This window comes from Rhinoderma darwinii, chromosome 2 (genome assembly GCF_050947455.1).
Source record: "Rhinoderma darwinii isolate aRhiDar2 chromosome 2, aRhiDar2.hap1, whole genome shotgun sequence".
Classification (NCBI taxonomy): domain Eukaryota; kingdom Metazoa; phylum Chordata; class Amphibia; order Anura; family Rhinodermatidae; genus Rhinoderma; species Rhinoderma darwinii.
Window position 1 is genome coordinate 65,098,805 of NC_134688.1, and position 18,814 is coordinate 65,117,618.

Here is an 18,814-nt window from a genome sequence, read left to right on the forward strand (position 1 = left end):
GAGTATTATTACACCAATATTTCCTATCATCTAGGTTAAAAATAGGATAGTACCTGCTGGCCCATATTGCCCGACGCTCCCCACCGCAGGTGCTGTCCATACCTTTCCTTAATGTGTTACTCTATGATTCAACAAGTGCGTAGCATGCCAAGTTCCTCTTCATTCTTTGGAGGCGTGTTTTTCTGGTACCAATTTTAGTACACCATTCCTCTTCTACCTACAACAAATGACCCATTCTTTGCCCACAATATGGGAAAGAATGAGGGGCACAATGCCAATTCGAACTGGAAAACATTCTTTGTCTTAACGTTTGACAAACTTGTATGTATTCTGGACTATCAGGCTATAAAAAATGAATTTAACAACATGTGTGCAAGCCTTCAGTGCATGCACACATGGTGTTAAAAAAAATCCGGCCTCCTCCTACCCCTTCAGCCGGCCATTCCATCTCCAGAATTGGTGCATTTTTAGGATTATTAGTGCACCAATATTTCCTATCATCTAGGTTAAAAATAGGATAGAACCTGCTGGCCCAGAATGTCCAACGCTCCCAATCGCAAGTGCTGTTCATACATTTCCTAAATGTGTTACTCTATGATTCAACAGGTGCGTAGCATGCCAAGTTCCTCTTCATTCTTTGGAGGCATGTTTTTCTGGTATCAATATTAGTACACCATTCCTCTTCTACATACAACAAATGACCCATTCTTTGCCCACAATATGGGAAAGAATGAGGGGCACAACGCCAATTCGAACTGGAAAACATTCTTTGTCTTAAGGTGTGACAAACGTGTATGTATTCTGGACTATCAGGCTATAAAAAATGAATTTAACAACATGTGTGCAAGCCTTCAGTGCATGCACACATGGTGTTAAAAAAAATCCGGCCTCCTCCTACCCCTTCAGACGGCCATTCCATGTCCAGTATTGGTGCATTTTTAGGAGTATTATTACACCAATATTTCCTAACATCTAGTTTAAAGATAGGATAGTACCTGCTGGTCCAGAATATCCAATGCTCCCGATCGCAAGTGCTGTCCATACCTTTCTTAAATGTGGTAATCCACGATCCAACAGGTGTGTAGCGCGCCAAGTTCCTCTTCATCCGTTGGAGGCATGTTCTTCTGGTACAAATATTAGTACACCATTCCTCTTCTACTTACAACAAATGACCCATTCTTTGCCCACAATATGGGAAAGAATGAGGGGCACAACGCCAATTCGAACTGGAAAACATTCTTTGTCTTAACGTGTGACAAACTTGTATGTATTCTGGACTATCAGGCTGTAAAAACTGAATTTAACAACATGTATGCAAGCCCTCAGTGCATGCACACATGGGGTTAGAAAAAAATCCGGCCTCCTCCTACCCCTTCAGCCGGCCATTCCATCTCCAGAATTGTTGCATTTTTATGAGTATTATTACACCAATATTTCCTAACATCTAGTTTAATGATAGGATAGTACCTGCTGGTCCAGAATATCCAACGCTCCCGATCGCAAGTGCTGTCCATACCTTTCCTAAATGTGTTACTCCACGATCCAACAGGTGTGTAGCGCGCCAAGTTCCTCTTCATCCCTTGGAGGCGCGTTCTTCTGGTACCAATATTAGTACACCATTCCTCTTCTACCTACAACAAATGACCCATTCTTTGCCCACAATATGGGAAAGAATGAGGGGCACAACGCCAATTCGAACTGGAAAACATTCTTTCTTTCAACGTGTGACAAACTTGTATATATTCTGGACTATCAGGCTGTAAAAAATGAATTTAACAACATGTGTGCAAGCCTTTAGTGCATGCCAAACTGTTGGGAAAAGAAAATACTATTTCTCTTGCATAAAACAAGGCCTCATACAGCCACGTCAATGAATAAATAAGAAAGTTATGGCTATTGAAAGGCAGAGGGGCAAAAACAGAAAAAAATAGCTGGTCATTAAGGTCCTTTCAGGGCCGGTCATTAACGGGTTAAAGGATCTTCTGATAACGTCTTGGTGCCACAGAGCGCATCTTGTCTGGCATGCAAGCTTACAAACCCTCTCTGCACAGAGAATCCCTGTGACATCATTAGTGATGTCACAGGGTTCCCTATCAACTTTGCCAATGCAGAAGCAGCGCTTTAACATCCGGCAGCTATCCATATGAGCGCGTGTTTAGGGCTTTTTGTAACAGGGAATTCATTATTTTATTCCCTGTCACTTTACAGGATTGGGCTGCCAGTGTGACAGCCCGATCGTAATGATGGGATTGTATGCAGGATCGCGCAGTGTTATAAACACATGTAAATGAACAGGTTCCTGGCACAGGGATGAGTCCATTAGCCCACTAATTTACGTGGCTGGGGCCGGAAGGGGGTTCAATTGCACGGTATTTGGTGTCAGAAAGATGTCATACTCCACAGCAGCCACTAGATGGATCCACCGTCTAAATTTACAATCCGCATACCTTCAATATAAGCTTCCCATTCTGGATGTAGCCCCTTCTCCAGGTGATTGGTTACCGGGCACTCTCTTCGAGATGAAGCTCCTCCTCTAGCGGATTGGTTCGGTTACTGGGCACCTACTTCTGGATGTAGCTCATACTCGGTGGATATTGTCACCAGGGCATAATGGGGGTTGCAAAATCTGGGGGCAATATAAAATCACTTTACTATTTATACCTATCCACCTGTAGCTGTCCTGCTCTCTAAACCTCACAGGGGTAAGAATATATGTAATAAATCGAAAAACTAGAGATGGAGGCTGAACCAATAAAACTATTTTATTCTAAATTTATAGAATAGTTGAATAAATATCATATAATATAAGCTTCAAAATTTAGACAAAGAAACCAGGATCAGTGCAAAGCTGCACAAGTATTAACCCCTTCCCGACATATATACAGTGCACACCCCAGGTCTGCCATCTTTGTACTCCTATGAAGCCCTGCCTCTTCATAGGAGACTGTCAGGCGGGATTCACACGTCAGGGTTTCCCGGCCGGGTGCCGGCCGTTCATAAATCGTCCGGCACCCGGCTGCATTAGGAATAATAGACCCCTAATGGGGCTATTCACACGACCGATTTTTTGACGGCCGGGAAAACCGGCCGTCAAAAAATGGGACATACCCTATTTTCGGCCGGGTGCCCGGCCGCCCGGTTCCCATAGAAGTCTATGGGGCCGGGTAATACACGGCCATCACCGGAATGTGTCCCGAGTGATGGCCGGGTCTACCGTCGCTCGCGCACTCTCTGTCCTCCTCCTCACAGTGCAGAGTGCATGTGAGGAGGAGGAGGGTCTTTTTTTGCTCCCTGTAGGAGTCGGAATCCCCACTTCCGCTACAGGAGAAGTGCGTGACTACACTGTCCATATATGGACACAGCGAAGTCACGCACTTCTGCAGCAGAATCCCCGACTCTATGGCCAGGGATGCTGCTACAGGAGAAGTGAGTGACTACACTGTCCATATATGGACACAGCGAAGTCACTCACTTCTGCAGCGGAATCCCTGACTCTATGGCCGGGGATTCCGCTACAGGAGAAGTGAGTGACTACACTGTCCATATATGGACACAGCGATGTCACTCACTTCTGCAGCGGAATCCCCGACTCTATGGCCGGGGATTCCGCTACAGGAGAAGTGAGTGACTACACTGTCCATATATGGACACAGCGATGTCACTCACTTCTGCAGCGGAATCCCCGACTCTATGGCCGGGGATTCCGCTACAGGAGAAGTGAGTGACTACACTGTCCATATATGGACACAGTGACGTCACTCACTTCTGAAGCGGAATTCCCGACCTGTGGCAGGGAATTCCTCTTCAGGAGAAGTCAGTAACTACACTGTCCATATATGGACATTGAAGTCAGTGACTTCTCCTGCAAGGGGGGGGGATGGGTGCAACCTGAAGGGGGGGGGATGGGTGCAACCTACAGGGGGCTGTTTGGCATCACCTACAGGGGACTTGGTGGCATCACCTACAGGGGGCTGGGTGGCATCACCTACATGGGCCTGGGTGGCATCACCTACAGGGGGCAGGGTGGCATCACCTACAGGGGGCAGGGTGGCATCACCTACAGGTGGCAGGGTGGGTGGCATCACCTACAGGGGGCAGGGTGGGTGGCATCACCTACAGGGGGCAGGGTGGCATCGCCTACAGGGGGCAGAGTGGCATCACCTACAGGGGGCAGGGTGGCATCGCCTACAGGGGGCTGGGTGGCATCGCCTGCAGGGGGCAGGGTGGCATCGCCTACAGGGGGCTGGGTGGCATCACCTACAGGGGGCTGGGTGGCATCACCTACAGGGGGCTGGGTGGCATTACCTACAGGGGGCTGGGTGGCATTACCTACCAGGGGGGCTGTGGCATTATCTACAAAGGGCTGCGTGTGGCAACAAATTTAAATGAAATTCATCCGATTTTAAAACGGACAGGGAAAAAAACGGATGCAAATTGGGTCCAAATCGGCCGGTAAAAACGGCAACTCGGCCCGGAACGGAATCGAAACGGATGCAAACCGGATGCAAACCGGTCGGGAAAACCGGCCAAAAACGGCCGATTTTCCCGGCCGACACTCGGACCCTGTTGTGTGAATGAGGCCTCAGAATGGTGTTATACTGCAATACATTAGTATTGCAGTATATCGTGCAAGCGATCTAACGATGATATAAAATGAAATGAAATAAAAAGTGATCAAAAAGTCTCACGTACCCCAAAATGGTACCAATATAAACTGCAGCTCGCCCTGCAAAAATAAGCCCTCACACGGCTAAATCAACAGAAAAATAAAAACGTTATGGCTCTCAGAATGTGGCGACAAAACTCAAATTTTATTTTTAACAATCAGTTTTTTCCTTGTAAAAGTAGTAAAACATAAAGAAAACAATATAAATTTGGTATCGCTGTAATCGTATCGACCCGCAGAATAAATTTAACACGCCGTTTTTATCGGACGGTGAACGCTGTAAAAACAAAACCACCCAAAAGGTTGAGGAATCGCTGTTTTTTTCCTATTCCTCCCGAGATATATATTTTTTCTGGTTTCCCACTATATTATATGGTACAAAAAATGGTGCTGTGAAAATCTACAACTCGTCCCGCAAAAAACAAGCCCCTATACGGCAATATTGATGGAAAAATAAAAGAGTTATGGGTTTTGGAAGGTGGGGAGGAAAAAACAAAAGTTAAAATCCGAAAAATGGCTGTGGAGGGAAGGGGTTAATACAGAATCCATATAAATTACCACATATCATTAGTAGACAACTTTATATCAAGTTCATCTAAACTAAATATACAACTATATATATATATATATATATATATATATATATATATATATATATATATATATATATATATATATACATACACATACAAACTCTAGTTATAGCAAAGACAATGCTGTTTATACTAAAACCAAGCAGAAGAACTAGAAGTCCCAGCAAATGTATTCAAATAATGGTTGGTAGAACCACAGATCCCAGCAATTTCAGTTCAATGGAGTTCATAAAAAAACAGGCACTTTACAATGTTCTTTTGTAGAACTATAAGTCTCAGCAACTCTAAATCAGATGTATATAGATACCACTAAAGATATTCTCATCTTCACATACAGTATATACTCACAAATGTTTCTCATTACAATATGGAGGGGGCTCTATTGGTCTTCTTATAATCCACAGATGAATCCTCACTGGTTTTCTTTATAATCCACAAGTAGTAGGCAGATATTTCCTCACTGTAGGCCCATCTCAGAGGCAACCCACACAGAGGCCACCACACAGGTTCAACGGCCATCCACACAAAGATAGGTAGACTCACCATGGCTCCAACTGTCATCCACACAAAGATAGGTAGACTCTCCCTGGCTCCAATTGTCATCCACACGAAGATAGGTAGACTCTCAGTGGCTCCAACTGTCATTCACAGGTAGTTTGGTTGACTCTCACTGGCTCTATTTGTAATCCTCATATAGGTAATGACTGCAGTCCAATCTCACTGTCAGCCTATACAGAGGCTATTATTATCCTGGACACAGGCTATGGTCTATAACTCAACTCCTAAGTCACAGTCTTCTGTTGGGTCCTCTTAAAATATCATCAAAAAAGAAAAGATTTCCATTGGCTGCTCTGCTTGGGGGTGGGACTTTCTGTAGGCAGCTCTCCTATTGGCCAGGGGGGTCTTCTGGTAGGCGGAGCTTCCTCTCTCCAATGACTCTTTATCTTGGCTTACTATCGCTGGTGCTGTTGCTTCTGTCCTATCAGCATCATCGCCACTCCTGCTCCTGTGACTCTCTTCTGGCCCTCTTCAGCTCCTGATTCCATTTTGAATTGCCTCTGTGCCACAGTTACCATAGTAACAGTAGTCCAGTGGCCTATCAACAGAACAAAGGCCTTTATATAGGCCCATACATTAAAAAAAAAAGCTGTTTCTCCCACTCACACATAAAAGGATGCAGCCGCAAGTGGCCGAAAATGCACGTCAGTGCAGTGGAAATTCCCACACGATTTAACCCGTTAATCGTGTGGGCATTCACCACCGCATGAAGCTTGGTTTAGTCGCGTGCAGCTTCCGCCAAGTCTGTTATTACCCCCAGATTCCGCAGCTTTATTCGCTAGCTGAGTCAGCCAATAACGAAGTCTGCTCATTATCTAACCCAGATAAGCTGCCAAATGTCCGCAACTCACATGTGGAGTAGAAAGCTTTACAGCTACAGATGATAGTTAGTTCTGCAAATCAGGGCAGGTGCAGGTCAGTGCAAGAGTCAGACGATCTTTAGGGCAGGGCCAGTCTCCCAGTAGACATTTACGGCCACACCAAACTTAGGCCCGTGGATCATTTAGCATGGCTGCAGTTACTCACCGCTCCTCAGACTTCTTCTCCTCCTCTTGTGCCGTCTGCAACACATTGCGTCCTGACGCCGTCCAGTGTTAGGACGTGGTGAGTGTTGGCTGTAATGCGTGGCGGATGGCAGAAGAGGAGGAGAAGACGCCGGGGAGAAAAAAGCGGTACGTATAAGTAAGCGTCTGATCTGGGGTAAGCGTCTGATCTGGGGTCTGATTAATTTAGGGGGTCTGGTCTGAGGTCAGATTAATTTAGGGGCCTGGACTGGGATCTGATTGGTTAGGGGATCTGGTTAATTAGAGGAATCTGTCACCGCATTATTCGTTACAGAGCTCATATCGTAGTGTTAGGAAGGAATTTCTAGATATTCATGAGCTCCTGACTCCCCCTGCCCACTGTTTGATAGTTTTCTTGCTATGCACAGTAATTGGGAGAAAACTGTCAATAAGCGTTGGCTGGAGGGGGGGGGGGGGGGGTGACAGCTCATGAATATGATGGACTCATTCTCCACAATGCGATGCAAGCGCTACAGCAAATAGAGTGTACATTTTACAAAAACTACACCACAGGCAGACATAACACTCACAAATCTGAAATCTGTTTTTCTGTCTCTACATTATGCTGCCCTGAGAGAGAGCATCATAGAGGTGGTGATAGATTTCCTCTAAGGGGTCTGGTGTCTGAATTTATTTGTGTTGGGAATGGCTGTAAAAAAAAGGGGCCAAAGATGTGTCAGCATCAAACTCTACAGTCGGCAGAAAAAGTCGTCATAATGGCCTGAAATGAAAAGAGAACGGCTACAATCGGAGAAGATGTCACCTGTGAATCACTGGATATATAGAGGAGCTGTCACCTCTCCTGACCTCTCGGGCAATGCCTCTGCACAAAAAAGCATAATAAGCAATGCATTTCTATGCAGCAATGTATATGTATACCGGCCCGACAGAGGCCAAAAGTACACTCATTTAGCCTCTGCGAGTGAATACAGGCCTATTGGTAAGTTTGGCGTATTTGCTGGGAGCTTTTCCCTGCATATACGCCAAAAGTAGGGCTAAAACGTGATGTGAATAGAGTCTATTGACAGGCTTGGTGACTGTTGCCAATGATAACCAGCAGAATTTTGAATGCAGCTCATGGACAATGTAGATGTCACATGACTGCATGTCCATGATGGTTGATAGTTTACATATAGCCACAATTTTTCTGAAGAGTGGACCCTGGGGAGATTTTCTACAAAATGTGTGTTATAAAATGTCACCTTTTTTATCATATCCTAAAAAAAAACAAATAAACCCTTTAACCCCTTCCCGACATGCGCCGTATATATACGGCGCAATCGGGAAGGGCTTTCCCGCAAAGCGCAGTACTATTACGTTGCGGTGATAGTGCGGGCTCAGGAGCTGAGCCCGCACCATCACCGCCAGGTGACAGCTGTATGTTACAGCTGGCACCCTGAGGTATTGGCCAGGACCGGAGCTAGCATCCGATATGGCTGATTAACCCCTCAGATGCTGCGTTCAACAGAGATCGCAGCATGTGAGGAGTTTTTAGGTATCGACACCCCAGGAACGTGATCGCTGAGTTGCCGGTGGCTGCAAAGGCTATCGGAGGCCTAATACTTAACTTCCAGTTTGCCAGCAATGGAAGCCTCCTATACCCCGCTCGACAGGGCCTAAAAGGCTTCCTGTACCATCGTCAAGATGGCGCCGGCTCAGCATCCGGCTCAGAAGCTGCGCCGGCGTCATCAGCAGTGGGTGTCCGCTGTATGTTACAGCAGACAACCCTCTGTAACGGCAGGACCCGGAGCTAGCCACCGTGACCAGCGCTCCTTTCATTTTTATTTAGCTGCGCAGACGCCGGAAGTCAGAGGTTAGTCATGGAGAACTTCTGGGGACTTTCGGTCCCCTGTTCTCCCTATCGCTGCCAGCGATCACACATGTATCCCCTATCCTGTGGATAGGGGATACATGTCTTTTGTAGGACACACTGTAGGTCGGTTTTTTTTGTGGGGTTGGGGCTGCATGGCGTTACCTAAAGGGGGGGCTGTATGGCATTACCTACAGGGGGTGGGCTGTATGGTGTTACCTACAGGGGGGCTGTATAGTGTTACCTACAGGGGGGGCTGTATAGCGTTACCTACAAGGTCGGCTGTATGGCGTTCTCTACAAGGGGGCTGTATGGTGTTCTCTACAGTGGGGGCTGTATGGCGTTCTCTATAGTGGGGGCTGTATGGCGTTCTCTACAGTGGGGAATGTATGGCGTTAGCGCCATACAGCCCCCTCTGTAGATAACGCCATACAGCCCCCACTGTAGATAACTCCATACAGCCCCCTCTGTAGATAGCGCCATACAGCCCCCTCTGTAGATAGCGCCATACAGCCCCCTCTGTAGATAACTCCATACAGCCCCCTCTGTAGATAACTCCATACAGCCCCCTCTGTAGATAACTCCATACAGCCCATACAGCCCCCACTGTAGAGAACACCATACAGCCCTCACTGTAGAGAACGCCATACAGAGTCCCCCTGTAGATAACACCATACAGCCCCCTTCTGTATGGCGCTATCTACAGAGGGGGCTGTATGGAATTATCTACAGAGGGGGCTGTATGGCGTTATCTACAGGGGGGCTGTATGGTGTTATCTACAGAGGGGGCTGTATGGTGTTATCTACAGGGGGCTGTATGGCGTTATCTACAGGGGGCTGAATGGCGTTATCTACAGGGGGGGGGCTGTATGGTGTTATCTACAGGGGGGCTGTAAGAAAGGCACTATCTACAACTGGGGGTTATGTGACACCCAGGGGAGGGGGGGCCCCAGTCAAAGGTTTGCTATGGGGCCCAGTCTTTCCTATTTACACCCCTGCTTTTGTCCTCTGTGTCACCGTCTTAGTCAATACTAAGGGCTTACTCACACAAACGGTGTAAAATCAGCCATGAAAAACGTCATTTTTTCATGCCCGATTTGCATCCATGTGGGACCCGATTTCCCAGATCCCTCATAGACTTGAGTCTATTGAGGGATCCGTAAAAACAGGCAAAAATAGGACATGTCCTATTTTTTTTAAAGGCCATTCACACAGTCCAATAAAAAATAGTTGTATGAATAGCCCTATGGAAGTACAATGATTTTAATGTAGCCGTGTGATGGCCCTTAAAAAAACGTCCGTCACACAACCGATTATCCCGTTCGTGTGAATAAATACTAAGCAAAGTTGTGTTCTCAGGTACAGCATGTGCAGCTTCTGCTGGATTCTTGTGCAGTTATATATGTAAGTCAGTGGTAAACTTTTTAAGTAAGGTGACACTAGACTTCACACCGGAACAAACACAATTACTGGATACGGGATATGGGAACACAGGATACAACTAAGGGACCATTTGTTAGCAAACGTGGGAAGACACAACAACGCTCAGGCAAGGAGGAAGAGGGTAGAGTCCTTTTTATAATCCAGGGTGCGTTGGGATTGGGAAGGAAGCATTTTACAGGTGCACCCTAGGAGAGAGAGTGGAGCATTCCAGCCGCTTGTGCTGGCATCTCCGGGGATGAAGATGTCGGTTAGAGTTCATTGGTTCACGAAGTCGGGGGACCCCATAGGAGAACTTCTCAGAAATTCCAATCAAGGACAGGAATGTGTTGGCGAAGTCCCTGCAGGACAGGGTTAACAGCCTTAGACTGGACATAAAACGCTATCAGTTCCAAATGGAGGGCACCTATCTGTAGCCTCAGAGGTTTGGTGATAGACAGGATTGGGTCGGGCAGAGGCTGTCCATCTACTGAAGCGACTGCCAGAGGTCTCTCCAGCTCCTGCGGTAGACTATTCCATAAATTCACCGTTCTTACTGTAAAGAAGCCTTGTCGCCTCTGCAGCTTGAACCTTTTTTTCTCCAGACGGAGGGAGTGCCCCCTTGTTTTTTGAGGGGGTTTTACAAGGAACAGGATTTCACCATATTTTTTGTATGTGCCATTAATATATTTATATAAGTTAATCATGTCCCCCCTTAGTCGTCTTTTTTCAAGGCTAAATAGGTTTAATTCTTTCAATCTTTCCTCATAACTTAAATTCTCCATGCCCCTAATTAGCTTCGTTGCTCTTCTTTGTATTTTTTCCAACTCCAGGGCATCCTTTCTATGAACTGGAGCCCAGAACTGGACTGCATATTCTAGATGAGGCCTCACTAATGCTTTGTAAAGTGGTAATATTACATCCCTGTCCCGCGAGTCCATGCCTCTTTTAATACACGACAATATCCTGCTGGCCTTTGAAGCAGCTGATTGACACTGCATGCTGTTATTGAGTTTATGATTTACAAGTACACCCAGATCCTTCTCAACAAGTGAATCCGCCAGTGTAGCTCCCCCTAGGACATATGATGCATGCAGGTTGTTGGTACCCAGATGCATAACTTTACATTTATCTACATTAAACTTCATCTGCCAAGTGGACGCCCAAACACTTAGTTTGTTTAAATCTGCCTGTAATTCATGAACATCTTCCATAGTCTGAACTATATTACATAGCTTGGTGTCATCTGCAAAAATAGAAATAGTGCTATTAATCCCATCCTCTATATCATTAATAAATAAGTTGAATAATAGTGGTCCCAGCACTGAACCCTGGGGTACACCACTTATAACCGGTGACCATTCAGAGAAGGAATCATTGACCACAACTCTCTGGATACGGTCCTTGAGCCAATTCTCAATCCAATTACAAACTATATTTTCTAAACCTATAGTCCTTAATTTACCCATTAGGCGTCTATGGGGGACAGTGTCAAATGCCTTTGCAAAGTCCAAAAACACTAAATCCACAGCGGCCGCTCTGTCTAGACTTCTGCTCACCTCTTCATAAAAACAGATTAGGTTAGTTTGACAACTTCTGTCCTTAGTAAAACCGTGCTGGCTGTCACTTATAATGCTATTTATTGTCACATAATCCTGTATATAGTCCCTCAATAGCCCCTCAAACATTTTCCCCACGATGGATGTTAAGCTTACTGGTCTATAATTACCCGGGGAAGACCCAGAGCCCTTTTTGAAAATAGGCACCACATTTGCCCTGCGCCAGTCCCTTGGCACTATACCAGTCACTAGAGATTCTCTGAATATTATGAAAAGGGGGACAGAAATAACTGAACTAAGCTCTTTAAGAATTCTAGGGTGTAACCCATCTGGTCCCGGGGCCTTGTGCACATTTATTTTATTTAATTTAGCTTGGACCATCTCTACATTCATCCAATTCAGTATATCAACTGATATATTAACAGCACTGGCACCGGCTACATCAGCTGCTCCTTCTTCAGTTGTATATACAGAGCTAAAGAACCCATTTAGTAACTCTGCCTTCTCTTGATCCCCTGTGATCAACTCCCCATTACCATTATCTAGGGGTCCTACATGTTCAGACCTGGGCTTTTTTGCATTTATATGCTTGAAGAATTTTTTGGGATTTGTTTTACTATCCCTGGCCACCTGCCTTTCATTTTGTATTTTTGCTAATTTTATTACATTTTTACAGATTTTATTAAGCTCTTTATATTTTACAAAGGCTACAGCTGTACCCTCAGATTTGTATTTTTTAAATGCCCTTTTTTTGTCATGTATTGCCCCTTTCACAGAAGGTGTAAGCCATGTGGGGTTTAATTTGAGTCGTTTATACTTGTTACCTGTAGGAATAAATTTTGCACTATAATAACTCAAAGTAGATTTGAAAATCTCCCATTTATCATTTGTTCCATTATTTGACATTAGTTCTTCCCAGTCTATATCCTGAATTGCAGCCCTCATCCTGGGGAAATTGGCTTTCTTAAAATTAAATGTTTTTGCCCTCCCAGCCTGCGTTTGTTTTTTACAGTATAGGTAAAATGTAACTATATTATGATCACTGTTACCGAGGTTTTCACGAACATTGACATTCCCAACAAGATCTGCATTATTAGAAATGACCAGATCCAACAGAGCTTCACCTCTAGTCGGGTCTTCCACAAACTGGCCCATAAAATTTTCTTGCAACAGGTTGAGGAAATGTCTCCCCTTTGCAGTTGAAGCCGAACCATGACACCAATTAATATCCCGGAAATTAAAATCTCCCATTATCACTACAGTACCCGCCTGTGCAGCCCGCTCCATCTGTTTATATAGCTGAACTTCCATCTCCTCAGTTATATTGGGGGGTCTATAGATTACACCAAAAGTAATTTTTTCAGTGTTTACCTCCCTTTCTAGTTCCACCCACAAGGTTTCAACCTCCTCACAGTATTCACCCACTATTGTCTCTTTCACACTCGCCTTCATATCATTTCTCACATACAGACATACACCACCACCTTTCCTATTTGTCCTGTCTTTCCGAAAAAGTGTAAAACCCTGTAGATTTACAGCCCAGTCATGTGAAGAGTCCAGCCATGTTTCAGCAACACCAACTATATCTATATTTTCTTCCAGTATCAAGGCCTCCAGCTCCCCCATTTTGCTTGCTAGACTTCTGGAATTTGTGAACATACACTTTAACTTGCCTGTCAGTTTTTCACTTTTATTATCAGAAATGTGATTTGACATTAATCGGGCCTTTTTATTTACACTGATGTTTTGTAACGAAAGGATCTCCTTATCTTGTTGTCTAGTCCTCTCCCCACATTCTGTTTCTCCCCCCACCAATATAGTCTGACCCCTCTCTAACCTGGATACCCCTTTTTTTTCTACATTGACCTCCCTCCTCAGCCCTAGTTTAAATACTCCGCCACCCCAGCTAGAATTCTCTCCCCCAGCACAGCGGACACCCTTCCATTTAGGTGCAAATCATCTGCAGAATACAGTTTGTACCCCAATGAAAAGTCAGCCCAGTGCTCTAGGAACCCAAATCCTTCTCCTCTACACCAAGACTTTAGCCATGCATTTAACTCCCTGAGCTCCCGCTGTCTTTCCTGTGATGCGCATGGCACAGGCAGTATTCCTGAGAATACTACTTTGGAGGTCCTTCCCTTCAGTTTGTAGCCTAGTTCTTTAAAATTATTCTTAAGGCTCCTCCACCTACCATTTATTCTGTCGTTGGTACCGACATGGACCACGACAGCTGGATCATCACCAGCCCCTCCCAGCAATTTGTCCACCCGTTCCACCACATGCCGAACCCTGGCACCAGGGAGACAGCAAACCATTCGGTTGAGGTGGTCTTGGCGACAAATTATTCTATCCGTCTTCCTGATTATAGAATCCCCTACGACTATCAATTGTCTTGGCTTACCTGCATTACCATCCCGCCGACTACTAGCTGGGCTGTTCTCCCGGCTGTTAGGGAGATCAGTATCCACTAGGGCTGCCATTTCTGAGACTGACACCCTCGCATCATCACCCAACTTGGCAATTTTGCCTGGAATGTCAGAAACCGGATCGGCCTTCCTTGTCTTTGACCCCTTTCTACTGCCCCTAACTACATTAACCCAGCTACTTACCTGATCCTGCTCACCCATGTCTTCACCCTCCAGTTGTAACCCACTAACTGCATGCTCTGTGAGCATCAAGCTCCGCTCAAAATTGTCTATCCTCCTCAGTGTTGCATTCTGCTCCTCCAGATCTCTAATACGAGCTTCCAGGTGAACAACATGCTCACATCTGCCACAGAGATATTCACCCTGGAACTCCGGCTCCAGTCGTGCATACATATGGCAAACTGTGCACTGAAGAAAACCTCCAATCTTGCTATCCATTATCCAAGTTACAAAAAAAACAGCGAACAGGTGTTAATCAAAAAGAAAAAGAAGTAGAAGAGATCTTACTGGGACTTTAACTCCTCTTTTGAACTCCGGTTTTTGGAACTCCACTTGATATACAAACCACTTGTTGTTTCAAGCCACAGAGCAGGCTCTACAGAGTAGTGAGGCCTGATTTATAGCACCTGGTAGCAGCTAACCCCTCCCCCTTACTCAGCTACTCAGGAAGGAAACTGCAAGGGAAAAATGGTTTTAAATAATGTCACTTTTGCAAACTTTGTAGCAAGCAAGCAATCAATACATATATCACATACAATGGCCCCCCACTTTGTCACACACAACACAGTAAATCAATCCGGTTTTTGGAACTCCACTTGATATACAAACCACTTGTTGTTTCAAGCCACAGAGCAGGCTCTACAGAGTAGTGAGGCCTGATTTATAGCACCTGGTAGCAGCTAACCCCTCCCCCTTACTCAGCTACTCAGGAAGGAAACTGCAAGGGAAAAATGGTTTTAAATAATGTCACTTTTGCAAACTTTGTAGCAAGCAAGCAATCAATACATATATCACATACAATGGCCCCCCACTTTGTCACACACAACACAGTAAATCAATCCGGTTTTTGGAACTCCACTTGATATACAAACCACTTGTTGTTTCAAGCCACAGAGCAGCAATGATCAGAGATGATCTACCAAGTCTTGCTGAATACAATTTGCAGACGCTCCAGTATATAAATAAGCGGGGACAAAGTGTGATTCTTCACTGGTGAAGATAGTCACCGGAATAGAAAGTCTGGGACAGAATTTAGTAGTCGAGGTAGATTCACCTTTTATTGTCTCTACAATCAATCCTAGGTGCTGGAGTTTCCCAGATTTTGAGGGCATGGCCGCACGAAATGTCCCTTGTGACACCACAGTAAAGACACAACCCAGTCGAACGTCTGCGTTGCCGTTCCTGGTCAGACAGTTGGAGTCTGTCTTCCTGCACTGGCTCTACCGGAGATGCAACAGAACAGGGCAGTAGAGGATTTTGAAATTTGGGTGCCAGTCGACAAGACCTCTTCTCCTGGCGAACTTCCAGAGTACGCTCTTGGATCCTCATATCGATCCGTGTTGCCAGGAGTATTAAGGCATTCAAGGTAGAAGGATTCTCTCAGGCTGCCAGTTCATCCTTTATATGAGAGTCAAATCCCTGCCAGAAAGTTGCCACTAAGGCTTCTTTATTCCAAGCCAGCTCCACTGCCGGCGTACGGAAGTGGATGGCGTATTCCGCTGTAGTTACATAGTTCGTACGGTTGAAAAAAGACACATGTCCATCAAGTTCAACCAAGGGATGGGAAAAGGGAATTAAAAAACTTCTACACATAAGAGCTTATATCTTTTTGTTCTAGGAAATTATCTAAGCCTTTATTAAAGCCTTCTAATGTCCCTGCTGTGACCAGCTCCTGCGGTGACTATTCCATAGATTCACAGTTCTCACAGTAAAGAAGGCTTGTCGCCTCTGCAGATTGAACCTTTTTTTCAAGTGCCCCCATGTTTTTTAGGGGGTTTTACATGGAACAGGATTTCACCATATTTTTTGTATGTGCCATTAATATATTTCTATAAGTTAATCATGTTCCCCCTTAGTCGTCTTTTTTCAAGGCTAAATAGGTTTAGTTCTCTTAATCATTCCTCATAACTTAGATTCTCCATGCCCCTTATTACCTACATTGCTCTTCTTTGTATTTTTTCCAACTCCAGGGCATCCTTTCTATGGAGCCCAGAACTGAACTGCATGTTCTCGATGAGGCCTCACTAATGCTTTGTAAAGTGGTAATATTACATCGCTGTCCCATGAGTCCATGCCTCTTTTAATACACGGCAATATCTTGCTGGCCCTTGAAGCAGCTGATTGACATTGCATGCTGTTATTTAGTTTATGATTTACAAGCACACCCAGATCCTTCTCAACAAGTGACTCCCCCAGTGTAGCTCCCCTAGGACATATGATGCATGAAGGTTGCTGGTACCCAGATGCATAACTTTACATTTATCTACATTAAACCTCATTTGCCAAGTGGACGCGCAAACACTTAGTTTTGTTTAAATCCGCTTGCAATTCACGAACATCTTCCATAGACTGAACATTACTACATAGCTTGGTATCATCTGCAAAAATAGAAATACTGCTATTAATCCCATCCTCTATATCATTAATAAATAAGTTGAGTAATAGTGGTCCCAGCACGGAACCCTGGGGTACACCACTTATAACCGTGGACCATTCAGAGTAGGAATCATTGACCACAACTCTCTGGATACAGTCCTTGAGCCAATTCTCAATCCAATTACAAACGATACTTTCTAAACCTATAGCCCTTAATTTACCCATTAGACGTCTATGAGGGACAGTGTCAAATGCCTTTGCAAAAGTCCAAAAACACTATATCCACAGCGGCCCCTCTGTCTAGGCTTCTGCTCACCTCTTCATAAAAACAAATACGGCGCTGGCGGGAAGGTGTTCCCGCAAACCGCAGTACAGTTACGTCGCAGTGATGGTGCGGGCTCAGAAGCAGAGTTGGCACCATCACCGTGGGATGACAGCTGTATTATACAGCTGGCACCCTCCTGTAACTGCCAGGACCGGAGCTATTCTCCGATACGGCTGATTAACCCCTCAGATGCTGCCCGCAATAGAGCGCAGCATCTGATGGGTTTTAACCCGACCGGCAACCCAGCGACTCAATCACTGGGTTGCTATGGCAATCGAAGGCCAAATAATGGCATCTGAATCTGCCTTGTACGGTAGCCGATAAAGAACCGCCTGTGGCGGTTCCTCATAGGCTTGTTGTCAGTGAATAACTGACAGCGCTAATACACTGCACTACCTATGTAGTGCAGTGTATTAGAGTAGCGATCGGGGCATCAGGCCCTCAAGTCCCCTAGTGGGACAAGTCAAAAAAGTAAAAAAAAAGTTAATAAAAATGTGGTAAAACAATAAAAACACACGTTTCAAATAAAAATAAAGCTAAACTGACTTTTTTCCCATAGTAAGTCTTTCATTATGGGAAAAACCGTAAAAATTAAAAAAAACTATATATAATTGGTATCATGTAATTATTCTGCCTGTATAAACGTTTAAAATAATTGTTTATTAACAAAATTTGTGGGCCTTTGTGCTTTGTTTTGCTCACTATATTCCCTGTTTTGCACACATAGCGCTTATTCCAGCGTTGGTATCGGCGCTGTATGTGCTGGCCACCTTTAGCTCCCCCTTGTTACCACTGATGCTTTATGCATCTTTTTCATAGGCTGCGTGGTTACTATGGAACCGCCCCCTGTAGGGGCGTGTGTTCTCACACGCCTTATTCCTTCATTGGACGGCCCGATACTACGCAACGCCCCTATGGGTGGGGCTTGGGTGAATAAAACTTCCGAGTTTCCACGGCGCGCGTCAGACCACTATCAGATGTCTCATATGCGCCGTTACACTAAAACGAACAGCTGAATATCAGCTGACAGGCAACTGTACGTTAATTAATTCAGGCAACTCGTACCCCTGAGGACGCTCCCCTACAAGGTGCAGAAACGCGTTGGGAGTGTGCCTGTTAACTAATCTGTGGCAATCAGATCTCATCAATATTTGCCAAGCACTCTGAGTCAGTTTTTATGTGATCATTTCACCTGTGATATAATCAGGCATCCATGAATGGGTGCTTGCTGATTATCTATCTTTTTGTCACATACATCTCAGTCTGCGCTCTTGATCTGGTTGCCAACGCCTGTACCTGGATCTTTTGGCACTCTGTGCCCTACCAATTTTAATAATTTTGTTAATAAACAATTATTTTAAACGTTTATACAGGCAGAATAATTACATCTTAGTAATTTAAACGTATACCTCTACACAGTAATCTCTTGTATTTTTTCTCTAAATCTCATTCTCTAAGGGGGATGGCAGGCTTTCTCACAACTGATATCAATGTGGAAAGATGGATGTGTGATGCGAGAGAGGTGTTCTCTGAGAGTGAAATACTGCCACAATCACACAATTTAAGTATCAATGGTACATTTAAACAGCTCACCAAGTCATACAAGGATCACATCAGATCATGGTGGGAGGTCCAGACCATTGAGACATATCTCAAGAACAGCATTGTCCCAAGAGGGCTTAGAATTTCACTTACCCCTGCAGCTAGACTGCGTTCAGTGGATTTACTCAAGAGATGGGAGAAAGAATCGATTGATTCGTCTCTCAGATTTATGGGTATTCTATTAGAAGAGGAAAAAA

The 18,814-nt window shown here is 44.9% G+C and overlaps 1 long non-coding RNA gene across 1 annotated transcript in view; it reads right to left on the reverse strand.

Annotated features, from left to right (window-relative positions):
• Nucleotides 1-2,310: 2,310 nt before the first annotated feature.
• LOC142740588 (uncharacterized) overlaps nt 2,311-18,814 on the reverse strand; it is a 39,432-nt gene continuing 22,928 nt past the window's right edge. Inside the window, exon 4 of the long non-coding RNA XR_012880794.1 lies at nt 2,311-2,626. This is a non-coding gene — a long non-coding RNA (uncharacterized LOC142740588). The remainder of the gene's footprint in view (nt 2,627-18,814) is intronic.